Source organism: Podarcis raffonei, chromosome 8, assembly GCF_027172205.1.
Source record: "Podarcis raffonei isolate rPodRaf1 chromosome 8, rPodRaf1.pri, whole genome shotgun sequence".
In the NCBI taxonomy this organism is placed as follows: Eukaryota; Metazoa; Chordata; class Lepidosauria; order Squamata; family Lacertidae; genus Podarcis; species Podarcis raffonei.
The window spans coordinates 82,694,307-82,712,494 of NC_070609.1; the positions used below are offsets into that span (position 1 = coordinate 82,694,307).

Below are 18,188 nucleotides of genomic sequence, written 5' to 3' on the forward strand. Positions count from 1 at the left end.
CGTTTTTGTCATGACAAAATAAACGATTCTGTTACTGCTGTCATTTTGACTCTTTGAAGCAACTCCCTGATTGCTCCGAGGATCCCAGGAGAAAACAAAACAAAGGAAGGCTCCTTCACCATCGTCAGAGGTCCTGCTCCCTAGTAGAGCAGTCTTTGCCAACCTGCTGCCCTTCTGATTTTGTTGACCTACAACTTCCATCAGCCCCAGGATGACAGGGCAATGCCGGTTGGGGCTTATGGGTCTCCAGCAGAGAAGGGTCTTCTTCCCCCTGGTACCTTGATCCATGTGTGAAGTGGGTTCTTGGCCTTAGAGATAGGCTCCTTTTTTTGATCCACTCACACGTCAGGAAGTCCTGGGTCTTCATAGAGGAATGGGGCAAAACATGCCCCCTGAATTTCAGCGGATCCAGTGTGTGGGGCAAGGGGAAGCCCCACCCCCCAACCCTCCACTCATTCCCAAACTGCAGCCTCTGCAATTTGTCCCTCCATGTTCATCATCATTCCATAGCAGAGCCTTCTCTGTGGCTGCTCCCATTCTGTGGAATTCCCTCCTAAGGCTGGCTCCCTCTTTGCTATCCTTCTGCTGGCAGGCTGGGAGCTTCCTTCTTCAGACAGGCCTTTGAGGGTCAGAAAATGCTAAGCAGTGGACCACAGTCAAGGTTCAAACACTTTTCCCCCCGGAAGCTGCCCAGTAGATCATGGGAACCGCTGAATTTTTACTTATTCATTTATCTTGCTAGTTCTAAATGCATTCCGATGCATTTTCACTATTGTTTTTAACTTTTTTTGCTTCGCATTTTACAACGATGCTTTTAAATGTTGGAAGCAGCCTTGAATCCCATCTAGGGACAAAGGTGGGATATAAATCTATTAAATAAATCCTTCTTCCTCTCCCCGTTCCCTACAAGCCCTTAACAAGGGTAGAGGAGACCCATGAAAGATACCCAGTTCTTATATTAATATTACCTCTTCTACTATTGCTACTATGATTAGCCGCAATGCAATGCGGTTCTTTGCACAGAAAAGCAAGCGAGAGGTCTCTGCCCAGAGGAGCTTAAAAGCTAAATCTCAATTAAGGAGGAGAAAACTTGAGGGGAAGGGAAACTGAGCCAATGTCACAGAAAAGACCTCTTATATGCACTTATATGTCCCTTAGCTCTCAAGGCCTCCAGGCCTTTGGTATTTTTTGAGAGGGATGAATGCACATAGTCCAAACCTTTAGGCGGATTAAAGTGCTCTGACACCTTAGCAGGGGGAAAAATCATGTTTAAAAGTGGGGGGTGGGGTTGCTTTCTGCATTTGGAACGGGATGGGGAAACGAATAGGAAAGTTTGGGGTGAATGCACGATGAACACCCCGTACGCAATCAGGATGAAGTCTCATTGTTGTAACAGCCCTGCAAACGTATCCAAACAAACGCTGGAGAATCTGAGCATGGAGTGAGCTTTGTGCAAGCAAATCAGGGTGAATTCTGAATAAACAGGTCATCGGCAGGGGTTCTTCATTTCAGCAGGGAAGAGGGCAGATCATCTCAGGAATTAAGCAGGACAAATGTCCCTTTACTGTTCCCCACGCTCATCCTGGTGTGATTTTTGCTTAGTAAAAACTCCCTGGGACTTGTCACTTCACAGCTGCTGCCCATGTGTTGGGCAGGGTGTTTAAATGGGATTCTTTAATGGTGCATTTTAATTATGGTGTATTTCAATAGTGTTGTGCAAGCGGTTTCTGTATTTTGTAAACTACTTAGATGCCTATTTTGGCATTACGCAGTAGTGCTTTTTTCTTTAAAAAAATGTTTAGGGGTACTCTCATTTTGAAACAAGAAAACCACCATTTTATAGTTCAAATTGGGGGAAATCAATACAGTAAATGGACAAAAGTACAAAGATTCACAATAGGTTTAGGGGTATGCGTACCCTGGCGTACCCCCAGAAAAAGCACTTATATTGTTATTATTATAATAAAAATATTTTATTATTTTAAAAATATTGTTATTATTATAAAAAGCAGTATATTGCTATTATTGTTATTGTTATTAGCTAGATCAGGGGGCCATAAGCTTCTTTAGATCCTTCCAAGAAGCTCACAAAAACCAGGCATGGAAGCAACAGCCCTCCCTCGCTTGTTTTGTCTCCAGCACTTTTGATTCGGTGGTTGTGGTTGTTGTTTAGTTGTGTCTGACGCTTCGTGACCCCATGGACCAGAGCACGCCAGGCACTCCTGTCTTCCACTGCCTCCCGCAGTTTGGTCCAACTCATGCTTGTAGCTTCGAGAACACTGTCCAACCATCTCGTCCTCTGTCGTCCCCTTCTCCTTGCGCCCTCCATCTTTCCCAACATCAGGGTGTTTTCCAGGGAGTCTTCTCTTCTCATGAGGTGGCCAAAGTATTGGAGCCTCCGCTTCAGGATCTGTCCTTCCAGTGAGCACTCAGGGCTGATTTCCTGAAGAATGGATACGTTTGATCTTCTTGCAGTCCATGGGACTCTCAAGAGTCTCCTCCAGCACCAGAATTCAAAAGCATCAGTTCTTCAGCGATCAGCCTTCTTTATGGTCCAGCTCTCACTTCCATACATCACTACTGTAAGTTACCAGTTTAAACAGGGACATTGAAAGCTGCCTTCGACTGCGTTCATTTAGGTCAGTGTCGTCTGCACTCGCCAGCAACAGCTCTCCGGACTCTTGAACGGGAGTCAGGAATTGAGGATGAGGCCTTCTGCATGCAGATCATATGCTCTGCCAGTAGCTGTAGCCCTTCCTTCCCCAGTGTTGTGGTCCCAGTCCGAAATGCAGGAAGCTCAGTCGCAAACGGTGGCAGACCCTCCAATCACCCCTATTTTCCAGGGACAGCCCCAGATTTACAGAAGCCATCCTGGTTTCCGATTTGATCCCAGAATGTCCCACTTTGACTTAAAGGTAAAGGGACCCCTGACCATTAGGTCCAGTCGTGGCCGACTTGGGTTGCAGCGCTCATCTCGCTTTATTGGCCGAGGGAGCCGGTGTACAGCTTCCGGGTCATGTGGCCAGCATGACTAACCCGCTTCTGGTGAACCAGAGCAGCGCACGGAAACGCCGTTTACCTTCCCACCGGAGCAGTACCTATTTATCTACTTGCACTTTGATGTGCTTTCGAACTGCTAGGTTGGCAGGAGCAGAGACCGAGCAACGGGAGCTCACCCCGTCGTAGGGATTTGAACTGCCAACCTTCTGACCGGCAAGTCCTATGCTCTGTGGTTTAACCCACAGTGCCACTTAGGATGTCCCTATTTTCATCAGAGAAATGTTGGAGGGTATGGAACTATGTGACACCCACACACCCCAGCCAAGGAGATAAGTACAGTAACTAGACAACCTTTAGAAGACATCTGAAGGCTGCCCTGTAAGGGGAAGTTTTTTTTTATGTTTTGTTATGTTTTTATATATGTTGAACACTGCCCAAAGTGGCTAGGGCAACCCAGTCAGAAGAGTTGAGTATTATAATAATAATGATGATGATGACATCCCTATATTCATCAGAGAAATGCTGGTGGGTATGCCGTGGTGACACCAGAAAAACATTTGGAGGGGGACACAGAAGGGATAAGTATGTAGGCAAGTTATGTTCCCCATGTGAATATAGGTCTCTGAAGTGTCCATTAATGACAGATGTCCATCAATGGAGGGGAGGGGAGGCGAGGGGGGTGAGCCCCTTTGGGGGGACACCTTGCCCCCTCCTCTAGTGCCACCCATGGCCACAAATCTCTAGTCATGTAGCCTGGCCCACAGTCCATCTTGTAGACTCAGAGAGAAGGCAAAATTCGAACCCAAGACTTCCCGGTCTCGCGCAGGGCCCCTTATTCCAGGCCTGAGCCCCGTCTCTTAATAACAGCACAGTCCTAGAGTTATATAAACCCTCGTGATACGCTGCGCTTTCCGAAACACAGCAGCGACCTGGTGGGGGGGAGGGGGGGTCTGGAGGAAACCCAAAAGCTGCCACATTGGATCTCTTTTATCTTTTACCCCGTCGCCGTTCCAAAGGGCCCACCGCCCTCTCCATCCCAAAAGAGCTTCGGTGGCAGCCTCACCATGGCAACCACATCCACTCCCCCCCCATCATCCCCCCCCCCCGCAAGCCAGTGAACCACTAAATGCCAGAGAAAGCCAGGCGGAGAGATGGAGAGCTGTAAAAATAACCCACTACGACGACGGGGCTTAGAAGAAATTTGACGTGCTGCAAATCTCTGTTGAAAATCCAAAAGCGGGGCACTGAATACCTGCTGGGCTGAATTTTAAAATCCATCACAGGCAGTTAAAAGGGGAGGAAAGTGAAGACACCTGCTGGCTCCCCCTTCTCCTCCTTCCCTCCTCACTGCACCAATTCCTGAATTGAGCCACGTATCGCATTGCTAAAGATTTGACCAGCAAACCTTCCCAGCTTCTGATCCTCACCTTCCAATGATGGCGAGGAAGGAGAGGTTTCAGTTTGAACCCACCTGGTTCGCTCTCCACCAAGCAAAGCACACCTCTCCTTCAAAATCTGAACCAGTCGAGATTTTTGGTGCCGAAAATAATATATATAATAATCGAGGTAATATGTAAAAAATGCATTATATTAGGGAAAAAATATATTAGGCAAAATTGGTTCTATTAGGATGACTGTGCATGAAAGCGCAAACAAAATTCCATTTTTTAAAAAATAACGAATGAATGCAGAAATTGGGGAAACTGGGTTTAAGATTAGGAAATCGGGAACTGGAGGTATAGAAATGTTCCTCCATCCCTGTCTCCAATCCAGAAGATTATTCTGGATGATAATTTGCTTAATTTGCAATTCTGCCTCCTAAGAAGACACTCAGGGTGTAAGTATAAAAGGAGAAAGATACTGAAATGGAGAGGGGGGTAGGATCCAGCGCCAACAATATGAGAAGCCAACAACTGAGCAATTAAAAGGAGAGCTAAAAACCTTAATGAGGACAAAAAGGCTTAAAATGCCAAGAAACAAAAGCAAATTAAATGAGGAGAAGGGATCTAAAAACAAGACATTTCAAAGCAGCAAATTTTAAAAGCCTGGGGAAACGTAAAAGTCAGCAGACGATAAAAAGATCTTAAAGGAGGGATGGACAAACGCATCCTTTTCAATCTCTCAGATTTCATAGAATCATAGATTTGGAAGGGACCCAAGGGTCATCTAGTCCAACCCCTAAAATATCTTCCTCAGTCTGTGATATATGCTAGACCTCATGAAAATTCAACCCACATTTTAAGGCACATGTGCAAACAATTTCCCCCAATAAAATTCATTTGTGTATGTTATTTTCATCACCATATACATATAGGCTACTTCCCCCTGTTTACACATTTTCCCTGAATATACATTTTTGTACACATTTGGGGGTTGAAAATTCAGAGAAGCGTGGATTTCAAAGGACACCTGTTCTGTTTCAGGAAGTGCAAATTAAGCAAGTCCACATTAAAGTCAACTGAGCAGAAATGGAGCCACCAGCAAGAAGGCCCTTTGCTTGTATTGCAGAGATCAGCCTGCACCAACCTGGTGCCCCTCCAGATGTTTTGGGAATTGTAGCCTGCATCGGGAGGGCATCAAGTCAGTCGGTGGAATCTGGTACTTGAACGGCGGTACCTGGATCAAAAAACGTCAGAGGTATTTACTTTTAGGACTAACTGATCAACAATTCCATACCTTTGAGAGGTAGCGTGGTGCAATGGTGAGAATGTTGAGCAAAGGCCTGGGGAGACCTGGGTTCGAATCCCCCACTACGCCATGAGTATCGCTGGATGGAATTGGACCAGTCAAAGGCATATCACACAACTGCACAGGGTTGTGTGTGGATAAAATGTGACCCTTGGAAGAATATGTAAAGCAATAAAGCAGTAAGGTTAGGTATCACACTGTTTAGGAATTCTAGAAACACAACACTGCCAAGCCCCTTCCCCACCTGTGCTGCATTTGGGGGGCTGTGTCAGATATCTGGGCCTGCAACAGAGTAAGTCACATTCCAGAGTTTTGCTGGATGAGATCCAAGTTCAAATCCCTGCACAACTATTACACACGAGACAGAATCAGAGAATTGTAGGACTGGAAGGGACCGCATGGCGCATCTAGTCCAATCCCCTACAATTTCAACTAAAGCATTTACGTAACCTCTGCTTAAAAATCTCCAATGCAGGGAAGCCCACCACACTCCAGAGCCTCTTACAGCCAGAAAGTTTTTCCATAGGTTTAGCCGGAATCTCCTTCCTTGTAACTTGAAGCCATTGGTTTGAGTCCCACCCTCCAGAGCAGGAGAAAACAAGCTTACTCCATCTTCCATATGACAGCCCTTCAGATATTGGAAGATCATCTCTCAGTCTCCTCTTTACCAGGCTAAACATACCCAACTCCTTCAACCGTTCCTCATAAGACTTTGATTCCAGAACCTTGATCATCCTGTTTGGATTCCTCTCCTCAGCACACCTTCCAGCTTGTCAACATCCTTCTTAAATTGGCTGTGCTCACTATATTGGATGCCCCTGAATTAAAGGATCGGTCAAATTTATGGTGGAGATCCATGAGCCTCCATATTCCAAAGCACTATACCTCTAAGTACCAGCGGGAACCCAAGAGGGGAAAGTCATCTTGCCATTGTACCCTGAGTTTCCATGGGCTTCTGGCTGTGCGCTGTTGGAAACAGGCTACTAATTCAAATGGACCTTGATTTGATTGAGTAAAGCAGTTATTAAGTCCTTTGAGGGGACCCTTGCCATGGATTGATTTGGGGGGGGGCATGAGTGGAACCAATGGGAGTTAAAGCCCATAAACATCTGGAGGTCCATAGACTACTCTCCTGTGATTTGTTGCATGCTCTTGCTCTTAGCCTCAGTTCCCCCAGCTGTGAAGTGGGCATAAATAATGATGCCTCTAGCCTAACAGATGGAGAATTAAAGATAGATAGATGATAGATAGATGATAGATAGATAGATGATAGATGATAGATAGATAGATAGATAGATAGATAGATAGATGATAGATAGATAGATAGATAGATAGATAGATAGATAGATAGATGATAGATAGATAGATAGATGATAGATAATAGATAGATTGATATAGACAGATAGACAGATGATAGATAGATAGAGATATAGATAGATGATAGATAGATAGATAGATAGATAGATGATAGATGATAGATAGATGATAGATAGATTAGATAGATAGATAGATAGATAGATAGATAGATAGATAGATGATAGATAGATTCCAGCCTCCATCAAGCACTTCCACAAAGATGAACAAGAGAGGCCCTTTTATTTTATTTTTGCTGTGGAAACAGTCATTACGGCACCCCTTCTGCCCCCCCCCCCCCAGCAACAAACTGATTTGCACAGAAGAAATTTTCAGAGCTGTGCTCCTGGGAAAGAAACCCACATTCACTGAAGGGGCTTTTTGGCAGCGAACGCTCAGTCCATTTTCGACACTGTACATTCTGTATGTGTACAAACTAGTACTAGCTCTCTGCGAGGATCTGCATCCATTAACAGACCCATTTAAGAGCAGGGCATCTTAGAGAGCAAGCAGTAGCGCCATGTAGCAAGCCAGATCGATTCCACACTCCTGATGTACCAGAACCACCCCTGTAGCCTGTGGCACGAGACCTAGGGGGACCTGCGTGGAAATGTCACGGCTAATTCTGAAATGGATTAAAGTACCTTTCAAGCTCAGTTAGTAAGTGATGTCTCTCTGGGATTAAAAGGGGGAGCAAGCAGTAACTGCAAGGTTCGACTCGGCCCCTAATTCATTAGGTAGTCCTAGCACAGATGATGCTGCCATACACACAAAGACAGCAGTATAGCGGTACCTCGGTTTAAGAGCAGTCCAGTTTAAGAACGACTGGGTTAACAAACTCCGCAAAACCGGAAATAGTGTCTTGGTTTGAGAACTTTACCTCGGTCTAAGAATGGAAGCCGAACAGTGGAAAGGCACCGGCGGCAGGAGGCCTCATTAGGGAAAGCGCGCCTTAGTTTAAGAACGGTTTTGGTTTAAGAACGGACTTCTGGAACAGATTAAAATTAGCTACCTTTGATGGTGACCCAGAAACTACAACTAATCCAGAATGCGGCAGCTAGACTGGTGACTGGGAGCGGCCGCAGAGACTATATAACACCGGTCTTGAAAGACCTACATTGGCTCCCAGTACATTTCCGAGCACAATTCAAAATGTTGGTGTTGACCTTTAAAGCCCTAAACAGCCTCGGTCCAGTATACCTGAAGGAGCGTCTCCACCTCCATCGTTCTGCCCAGACACTGAGGTCCAGCTCCGAAGGCCTTCTGGTGTTTCCCTCATTGCGAGAAGCAAAGCTACAGGGAACCAGGCAGAGGGCCTTCTCGGTAGTGGTGCCCGCCCTGTGGAACGCCCTCCCATCAGATGTCAAAGAGATAAACAACTACCTGACATTCAGAAGGCATCTGAAGGCAGCCCTGTTCAGGGGAGTTTTTAATGTGTGACATCTTAGTGTATTTTTGGTCTCGTGGAAGCCGCCCAGAGTGGCGGGGGAAACCCAGCCAGATGGGTGGGGTACAAATAATAAATAATAATAATAATTATTATTATTATTATTATTATTACTACTACTACTATTATTATTATTACTATTACTATTATTATTAGTAAACCTAGGTACCACTGTACTGGGCCATCGCTCAGTCCCCAGGTAGGGCTGGGACTGAACCCTGCTTGAAACTCCATATGATAGCCTGAGACAAGCCACTGTCGCTCAGCTTCAAATTCACCATCTCCAGCGTTAGAGATCAGAACACCCACTCACTTTACAGCAGATAAGAACACTTTATACAGATGTTATACAGATGTTAAAGGTAAAGGGACCCCTGACCATTAGGTCCAGTTGTGACCGACTCTGGCGTTGTGGCGCTCATCTCACTTTATTGGCCAAGGGAGCCAGCGTACAGCTTCCAGGTCATGTGGCCAGCATGACTGAGCCGCTTCTGGTGAACCAGAGCAGCGCATGGAAACGCCATTTACCTTCCCGCTGGAGCGGTACCTATTTATTTACTTGCACTTTGACGTGCTTTCGAACTATTAGGTGGGCAGGAGCAGGGCCCGAGCAACGGGATCTCACCCTGTCATGGGATTCGAACCGCCGACCTTCTGTTTGGGAAGTCCTAGGTTCTGTGCTTTAACCCACAGCGCCACCGGTGTCCCTATATAGATGTTGTTGGAAGACAACTCCCACAATGCCTGTCTACTGGAGATCCTGGCTGGGTCTGATGGGATTCGGACTTCAACAATAGATAGAGAACCACAGCCCTGCTTTGCAAGGTTGTCGGAGGGTTGCAACTGTATAACACACTTTGAACAGTCGGAATAATTATTGCATTCCGTCTCCATCGCGGAGTCCCTTGGGCAAGCCTCGGTTTCCCTTCCGTGGTGTGCAACCACCTCAGGCCTTTTTTTGACACAGAAGCCCATCCTTTTAATCCCAGATGTATTCTTTTGCAGAACTGTAGCACTGGAAGGTGCATCGCCATTCTAGTCCAAGCCCCTGCAATGCAGGAATCGTGCCTTTAAAAATCCCTGACGGATGTTCAAAATCCTCTGTTCAAAAACCTCCGAGGAAGGAGAGTCTTGCACCTTCTGAGGGAGTCCATGATCCGCTCTTACCATCAGAAAGTTCTTCCTGGTGTTTGGTCGGAATCTCCTTCCTTGCCATTTGGCTCCACTTGGTTTGTGTCCTACCCTCCGGAGCAGGAGAAAATAAGCTTGTTCCATCTTCTATGAGACAGCCCTTCAGATCTTTGAAGATAGCTATTCCATCACATCATCCAGGCTAAGCAAAGCCAACTCCCTCATCTGTTCTTTAATGTTATACACCCCACTTTTCTTCCATTGGTAGATGGAAGATGGCATACATTGTAAGGCCCTGTGGGGGTTAATTCCCAAGTGGCCTCTCATTCAGACAATGACCACCCCATCTGCTTAGCTTCAGGAAGGCCTCTGCACTACAGTGGTACCTCGGGTTAAGTACTTAATTCGTTCCGGAGGTCCGTTCTTAACCTGAAACTGTTCTTAACCTGAAGCACCACTTTAGCTAATGGGGCCTCCCACTGCCGCCGCACCGCTGCAGCACCATTTCTGTTCTCATCCTGAAGCAAAGTTCTTAACCCAAGGTACTATTTCTGGGTTAGCAGAGTCTGTAACCTGAAGCATCTGTAACCTGAAGCATATGTAACCCGAGGTACCACTGTACACACATTCAGGACAATCCTCTGTGACATGGGCTGTGAGAGGAAAACACACTCTGTACATCAGGCATGGCCAAACGTGGCCCTCCTGATGTTTTGGGACTACAATTCCCATCATCCCTGACCACTGGTCCTGTTAGCTAGGGATGATGGGAGTTGTAGTCCCAAAACATCTGGAGGGTCAAGTTTGGCCATGGCAGCTGTACATGGTCAGGCGCATCTCAGGAACAAACTCCAGAATCCAGAGCAGGGCCCACGGCCAAGCGCATCCCTTAGCTAAGCCTTGCTGCTCCGCTGTTGGAAAGACCACTGCCATATAACTGCTGCAGACTCCCGTGACAAAAAGCCAGGCTCATCGGCAGCCTTTTGCACGGCTGCCAACGAGCAGGCGGGGAAGTGTTTCAAAATCTAGAGCTTGGTCAGGAAGATCAGGACCAGAATTGACAGCTATTGCAATGAGCTCCTTGCGCACACACAGCTTATGACTCCCCAGAGGATATGGTCCACAGAGCAAAGAAAACAAAACCCCACAGGTGTGATTCTCAGGTGCAGCAGCAGGGCAACCAAGTGGGTCACATGTCATTGTCACGCAGACACGACTTCCATGCAGGGCAGGAGCCAGGAGCCTTTCCTCTGTCACCTGGGGACAGGCGAATTTGTTGGGGACCCAAAACTGGAGCAGAGCGACAGCAAAGGGGGGCAAGGGAATCTCACAAAACTCTTTCTTGTTAGGGTTAAAGACCAGCATCACATAGAACACATCGTCCAAAAGTGTGTCGTAGGATAAAATAAGAATAAAGTCAGGATACTAGGAAGGGCATTGAAGGTGTGAAGAGGACGACAACCGAAGGGATCTGGAAACCAAGCCCTGGGAGGGATGGTTGGGGGAAATGGGGGTGTTTAGCGTGGAGAAGAGAAGGCTAAGAGGAGAAGGGCTGTCCCATGGAAGATGGAGCAAGCTTGCTTTCTGCCGCTCCGGAAGGGAGGACTCGAACCAATAGCAAGAAAGGAAATTCCGACTAAACATCAGGAAGAATTTTCTGGAGGTGGGAGCTGTTTGGCAGTGGAATGGACTCCCTTGGGAGATGGTAGACTCCCCTTCCTTGGAGGAGTTTAAGCAGAAGGTTCGATAGCCATCGGTCAGAGATGCTTTAGTTGAGATTCCTGCATTGCAGGGGGGTTGGGCTAGATGGCCACTGGTGTCCCTTCCAACTCGACAGTTCTGTGATTCATGAAAATAAGATAAAAGAAAGGGAAAGCTTTTTCCTCTCATTTGCAGGGGGCTTTCCCTTCCTTCCATTATTCCATCCATTTCCGTTACCACCCACCCCCATTTCCCTCTCCTTCTCAGAGGTCCGAACTAAACTGATTACTTGCAGACGACTTTCCTCTCTTCCGTTTCTCTGTCCATTTGGGTTTAACACCATCACGACCCGCCATTTCCCAGGGTTCTGTTCTGCCTCCCATTTCCCATCTTCATGCAACTTGGCCAAGGCTCGGAACCAGTTTCCCCGCCTAGCACAGAATATCTTTCCCAATATTCTTGCATTCCTTTTTTCTTTTCTTTTATGTATCTGTTAACTCTGCATGAATCCCGTTTAAATAGGAATGTGCCTTCAATTGCACACGCTCCCATGTTAATCATTTCTGCAGAACACAATGCGATGTACAGGAGTTCCCATCGGTTCGTATTGGAGCTACGAGCACTAGAACAAAATATCCAAACCACATTGCACCTGGGGTGCATCCCGTTTCCAGCAGGGGCCAGTCAGGCAGCTTAGCCCTTTGTTCCCAGTAGACTACCCCTAAACAGGGAGGCTCCATCCTTAGGGGTGAACCCCATTGACAGACCTGACCTCTGAGAGTTTGTCCAAGTCTTTACAAGAACTGCCTTGCTGGATCCTAGCAAATGCCCATCTAGACCAGCATCCTGCGGCCACTGGTAGCAGCCAAATGAATACCTCCGTAGAGCCCAGAAGGCACACACACACACACCCCCATCGGTTATTTCTACATGCCCATTTGGCAATACAGACGCACCTCCTTGGCCCCAGGCCACAGCCACCTCCTTCAGAAAGCACTCAGTCAAGGAAAGAGGGTGGACAGGGCTCCTGTATCATCAATAGATGTGAGGTGGGCAGCTTGCCATTAAAGGTGCAAGGGCCCCGTTCTATTTTATACCTGGCCAACCATCAGGAAGCTGTCTACCTCCATCCCTCTCAAGGCATTGCAGATCACAGCCTCCTTCATCGTCACCCCTCAAACATATTGCCACTCCAGGTGTACTCAGAATGGGATGTGGGCTTTTGCCCTTTCTCGGCTCCACAGCTCTGCGGGCCTGGGGATCAAAGATGAGCAGGGAGGAATCTGCAAGCCCCAGTAAGTCTGCAGCAAAGCGGGGGCACCAGCCAAGACAACACACACCCTCCCGCTCATTTTGAGGGACGCAAAGCCAACCTTCCACAAGCTTTCCCAAAGCAAGAGAATTTGTGCTTTTTCCTTTCCCTGCATCCCATTCACATACCAGAACTGTAGTTCCCCACGCCCAGCACTTCAGGCCCCAGCACCCTCGACAAACTACAGTTCCCAGGATTAATTCGGGAAGGTGATGCACTTTAAATGTATGACAGACGCGCCCAGGGATTAGGGAGCCCTTTGCCGCCAGCTGCCAGCTGAGACTTGGCTGGCTTTGTTGTAACAGGCCGACACTGTTCAGAAACCTGGCTTGAGATGCTTAATCACAGGGTTGTGGATTCAAGTCTCACGTTGGGCAAAATATTCCTGCATTGCAGGGGGTTGGACTAGGAGACCCTCAAGGTCCCCTCCAACTCTACAATTCTTTGATTTAACACCTGCAGGTCAAAATCTCACTGATCCAACCCCCTCAGCCCAGTTCAATCAGGTTTCGGGCAATGGAAGGCAGTTCCATGCCCAGTCAGCCAAGAGCCTGTTGCTGGCAAAGGTGGGGGCAGCACTTCAGGCTTCCTGCATGCAGAATTGAACCCCAGCGCTAGGACCCCTCCCCATTTGAGGCAGTGGACCAAAGGGGGGGGGCAAGGAGGAGCCACAAGAAGCCACTTGGAGCATCTGCCCAGTCTATCAAAGCAGATCCGCCTCGTACTGTATATTTAAAGCACACTCAACGGGCATTTGACTTCCTCTAAAGACTCCCGGGAGCTCCAGTTTGTGAAGGGTGTTGGGAATTGTAGATTGGTGGGGGAACTACAGATACTTCGGAGGAGCTTTCAATGGGTGTTGAGTGTGCTTCAAATGCTCTGCCCCCAAACCAGACGCCTGCCAGGGAGCCCCCTCTCCTTTTGGGGGGGTTGAACTAGATGACCCTTGGGCCACCTCTTCCAACGCTGTGATTCTTTGCAGGCTACCGAGGTGAGGTTGCTGAGCTTTCCCACGGCGGGAATGATCGTTCCCGTGTTTTCCAGCAGGAGGCGGGGTGGGGAGGAAACGTGGGAATGCCCCTGCCTGCAACCCGCGCCCAGATACCTCCCGAGCGCCTAGCGGCGTCGCCCGACCCGTGACACCCAACCGGCCAGCCAGCCCAAACAGGCGGGTGAGAGCGGCTTACCGTTAAGGCAGGCAAGGCTCTCCTTGCGCAGCGGATCTGCGGCAGCGGTTGTGACCGAGGGAGGGAGGAAAAAAAGAAAGTCCTCGCTGGCTGGCTGGCGCGCTTGTTTCCCGCTCCCTGCTGAGCCGAACGCGGAGATCAAAGGGAACCTGGAGAAAGGCGAGCGGGGGAGAGGTGACGTCGCCCGGGGGAGACGCCCGTGCGCAGCCGAAAGGGAGAGTGCATGCCCTGCGCGCGCCTCGCCGCCTCTCCGTCCAGCTGTGGCGCGAGCCCTCGCCTTCCCCGCATGCGCGAGCCTCCCGGACTAGTCGCAAGAGGCACATCAATCGCAAGCCCTGCCCCGCCTGCCAGGCGAGGCTCCCGCTGCGCAGAGCTCGGGGGGGGGGAGAGAAAGCGGGGGGGGGGCGGGCGGAGGGACTGGCCAGCCGCGTGGGAGGGGCTGGGGAGGGAGCAGATGGACCGGGTGCAAGGGAAACCACAATATACGCGCCGTTCCGACGTGACGGCCAACACGCAGGTTCCTCACTCTGACGCGCAGGCGGACACGTAAGCAGTTGCTGTCCTCCGCCGGAGGTTTCTAAGCAGAGGTCAGGCGGCTACTACCTGCCAGGGATGCTTTAGTTTAGCTGCGATTCCTGCACGGCGGGGGGTTGGAGGGACTGGCCAACCGCGTGGGAGGGGCTGGGGAGGGAGCAGATGGACAGAAAAGGAACCCGGGCCGGGTTTAAGGGAAACCACAATATACGCGCCATTCCGACGTGACGGCCAACACGCAGGTTCCTCACTCTGACGCGCAGGCGGACACGTAAGCAGTTGCTGTCCTCCGCCGGAGGTTTCTAAGCAGAGGTCAGGTGGCTACTACCTGCCAGGGATGCTAAAGTTTAGCTGCGATTCCTGCACGGCGGGGGGTTGGACTAGATGACCCCTGGGGTCCCTTCCAGCTCAACAATTCTGGGATTCTAATTCTGGGGTTCTAAGCGCACGGTGTTCACAAACAGCCGTTGGGCTCTTCCCTCCCGAAGGTTTTTTTTAATGGATCACACCACATTTCAGCTTTCCGCAGGACGGCAGGTTTGGGGAGGGGAGAGAGAAAGCCGAGGCTGCAGCTCAGGGGGAGAACATTTTCCTTAAATGCGGAAAGTGCCTGGTCCAATCCCTGATGGCGACCCCAGCCTGAAATTCCGGAGAGCTTCTGGCAGTCACTGTGTAGACAATACTGCACTAGGTGGACCAATAGTCCGACTCAGTGCATTATATATATATCCTAAAATATATATATCCCAATGTGTCTCAGAAACCCCATCCCTCATTTTTGCTGTTAAGCCTCCTTGGATATATATATGGCTTCACAACAAACATTGCAAAATCTTGGGGAACGTTCCGCCCAAATTCTCAGGCAAATTCTGTCTAAACTTAGACGGCGTCCCTGCCCACATTCTTCTCTCTTGCAACGCTTTCATCCTCCGCCACCCCCAGGTCACCTGCTGTCCCGCTGCCCCCACCCCTAGGCTACAGGCACCCGCTGTTAACTCCTCAGTCCTCCTTCCCTGCTCTCCAACTGCATTTTCTTGCATTCATCCCGTTTCTCTTGTCTGCGTGGGGCTTCCCAGTGCTTGATCCGGAAGCTGCAGTTAGCGCAGAGTGCTGCAGCACGATTGCTGACAGAGTACAGTGGTACCTCGGGTTAAGTACTTAATTCGTTCCGGAGGTCTGTTCTTAACCTGAAACTGTTCTTAACCTGAAGCACCACTTTAGCTTATGGGGCCTCCTGCTGCCACCGTGCCGCCGGAGCACGATTTCTGTTCTCATCCTGAAGCAAAGTTCTTAACCCGAGGTACTATTTCTGGGTTAGCGGAGTCTGTAACCTGAAGCGTCTGTAACCCGATGTACCACTGTATAACACCTGTGCTCAGGAACCTTGCAGAGTTTGGCTGTTCGCTGCCTGGCAGATTCAAAGTTCAGCTTGGGACCAGTTTACCTGTGAGATCAACACACCCCATATCTGCCCACTGAACTGCTTTGATCAGTGGAACCGGCGCTGTTACAGATGCCACATAGTACCCATTCCACTTTTGAAAGAAATTGATCTTTTTGTGCTCTTTGGAACTCCCTGCCACTTGACAGCTGGCAGACACCTTCACTATCTATTTCTCCCACAGCGCCTACTAAAAACATTTTTTGTTCAGGCAAGGCTACCCAGATGTGCAGAATGTTGCCGGGTCTTAATCTGCTTTTAGCTTATCACTTGTTTTAATTATTTTTAAAAAATATTTAGTTGTTTTTAACCTGTGTGTGTGTGTGTGTGTGTGTGTGTGTTGTAAACCATATTGAGGTTTTTCCCTTTTTTTACAATCAGATAGGGTGTTTGTACGGCAGCCATGAAACTTTGTGGTCCCGATTTTAGGGATAGAAAACAGCCCCTTTTTTAAAAAAAAGTGGGACTTTGTTGCAGAGAGAATGACAACAGCTGCTGCTCCCCCCCCCCCACCGCCTTTTGAATTCAAACACCTGCCAGTTTTCACTGCAAACGCCTGTTTAATGTTTAGAAATCAATACGGGAGAAACAGAAGCAAGTAAGGGAATGTTAGCTGCATGGGGACAGAAACCGAATGGCCAAGTGTTACAGCCACAAGGCAGCCTTGAGACTGACACCCTCTGGCTTCTGAACTGTGGTGCGACCAGCTACCGTATTTTTTGCTCTATAAGATGCACCAGACCATAAGACGCACCTAGTTTTTGGAGGAGGAAAACAAGAAAAAAATTATTCTGAAATCTATACAGAGTGAGAAGAAATTTGATGAGGTGTTTCATTTCCCAGAATAAAAGAATTGTAGAGTTGGAAGAGACCCCAAGGGTTATCTTGGGGGGTCAGTCTAGATGAAACCATGGGTCCCTTTCAGTCCTGCTTAGAACCTAGAACAAGAGGCAGCTGAACAAGACAAACCAGTGTCTTTGTTAAGCTAATGGGCCTTCGCCTGGCCAGTTAAGTACAGTGGTACCTCTGGTTAAGAACTTAATTTGTTCTGGAGGTCCGTTCTTAACCCGAAACTGTTCTTAACCTGAAGCACCACTTTAGCTAATGGGGCCTCCTGCTGCTGCCGCGTCGCCAGAGCACGATTTCTGTTCTCATCCTGAAGCAAAGTTCTTAACCTGAAGCACTATTTCTGGGTTATCGGAGTCTGTAACCTGAAGCGTATGTAACCTGAGGTACCACTGTATGTTAAATGTTCATAATTGTACCAACCAAGCACATAGATCAGCTCAGGAAGACCGACCTGAAACCATTTTGATTCCCAAACTGAGCAAATGTTTTCTCTGCAAGGTCAAAGGAAAATGGAAAAGCTTCCCCATTGTCTTTTCCTTCACAAATCCTGTCTTAAGGGCACATTTAAGATATGAATAGGGTGTGAGCCTGTGACTTGGCTCAGGAACTAAGTACTGTATTTATCATTACAAAAGACTGGCCAGGCTCCCCAGGCAATCCAATCAAGTGACCATTAAACAGGTACCTGGCAGACAGGAGGTAAACAAAGCACTCAGATTTCTGCTGTAGACCGCCCTTTCTGTGATGTAGGTATGATGTTTCTGGGGGTGGTCTTGGACTCCAGGGAGGGAATTCAAAAGTCTATAGAAGGGTTTGCACACCATTGTTCTGGGTTCCTCCTCCCTCCTGCGTGTGGTGAGTGAGGACCCTGTTGTAACAGATCAATAAAGATCAGGCTTACTAGCTGCTTCGCTTCTCAATATTCTCTGGTTGGCCTCTGTTATTTTCTCCTACCAATAGGGAACCTACGTAAGGACTCTATACAGGCTCTTGGATACCCCATAAGGGGGAAAAGGGCAGATTGTGGTTTATAACAAAGTACCCACCTGAGCGCTGTTTCACCCAAACACACCAGAGGCCTGGTCCTGCAGACACGCTTGCTTCTTCCTGCATTAATATTCAGCTGCTGCTCCCTCAGTGTGCGTCCACTCTCTTCTCCCCAAGAACAGGGCGTCTGAAATTACTTGGCATCCTTTGTAACAGATGAAGTATTGCTTGTCTTTGCTGAAGAACCTCTCCATGGGACCAGGAATGGCAAGGGCATAGCAGGATGTCTGGAGGGGGACGTGTGGAGTAGAGAACAACAAACTTATAAGCAGTGCCGGATTAACGTATAAGCCAAACAAGCTATAGCTTAGGGCCCCACTCTTGGGGGCCCCAAAAAAATTAAAGGGGGGGGCAAACCCTGGATGTACATTTCCAAAATATAAGATAAAAAACAAATAAAATATAACCTACATACAGCAACAGTCTTTTGTGTTGTGTAGGCTCCTGTATTGTAAGTAATGGGTGCCGCCTGCTAGCCTGCTCCCTAAAATATCACAT

The 18,188-nt window shown here is 48.4% G+C and overlaps 1 protein-coding gene across 1 annotated transcript in view; it reads right to left on the bottom strand.

Annotated features, from left to right (window-relative positions):
- The window catches only part of RPH3A (rabphilin 3A), a 116,292-nt gene extending 98,430 nt beyond the window's left edge, over nt 1–17,862 (bottom strand). The window contains exon 1 of the mRNA XM_053401216.1: nt 17,690–17,862. The gene's annotated coding sequence lies outside the window, so the exon portion shown is untranslated. The remainder of the gene's footprint in view (nt 1–17,689) is intronic.
- Nucleotides 17,863–18,188: the final 326 nt, after the last annotated feature.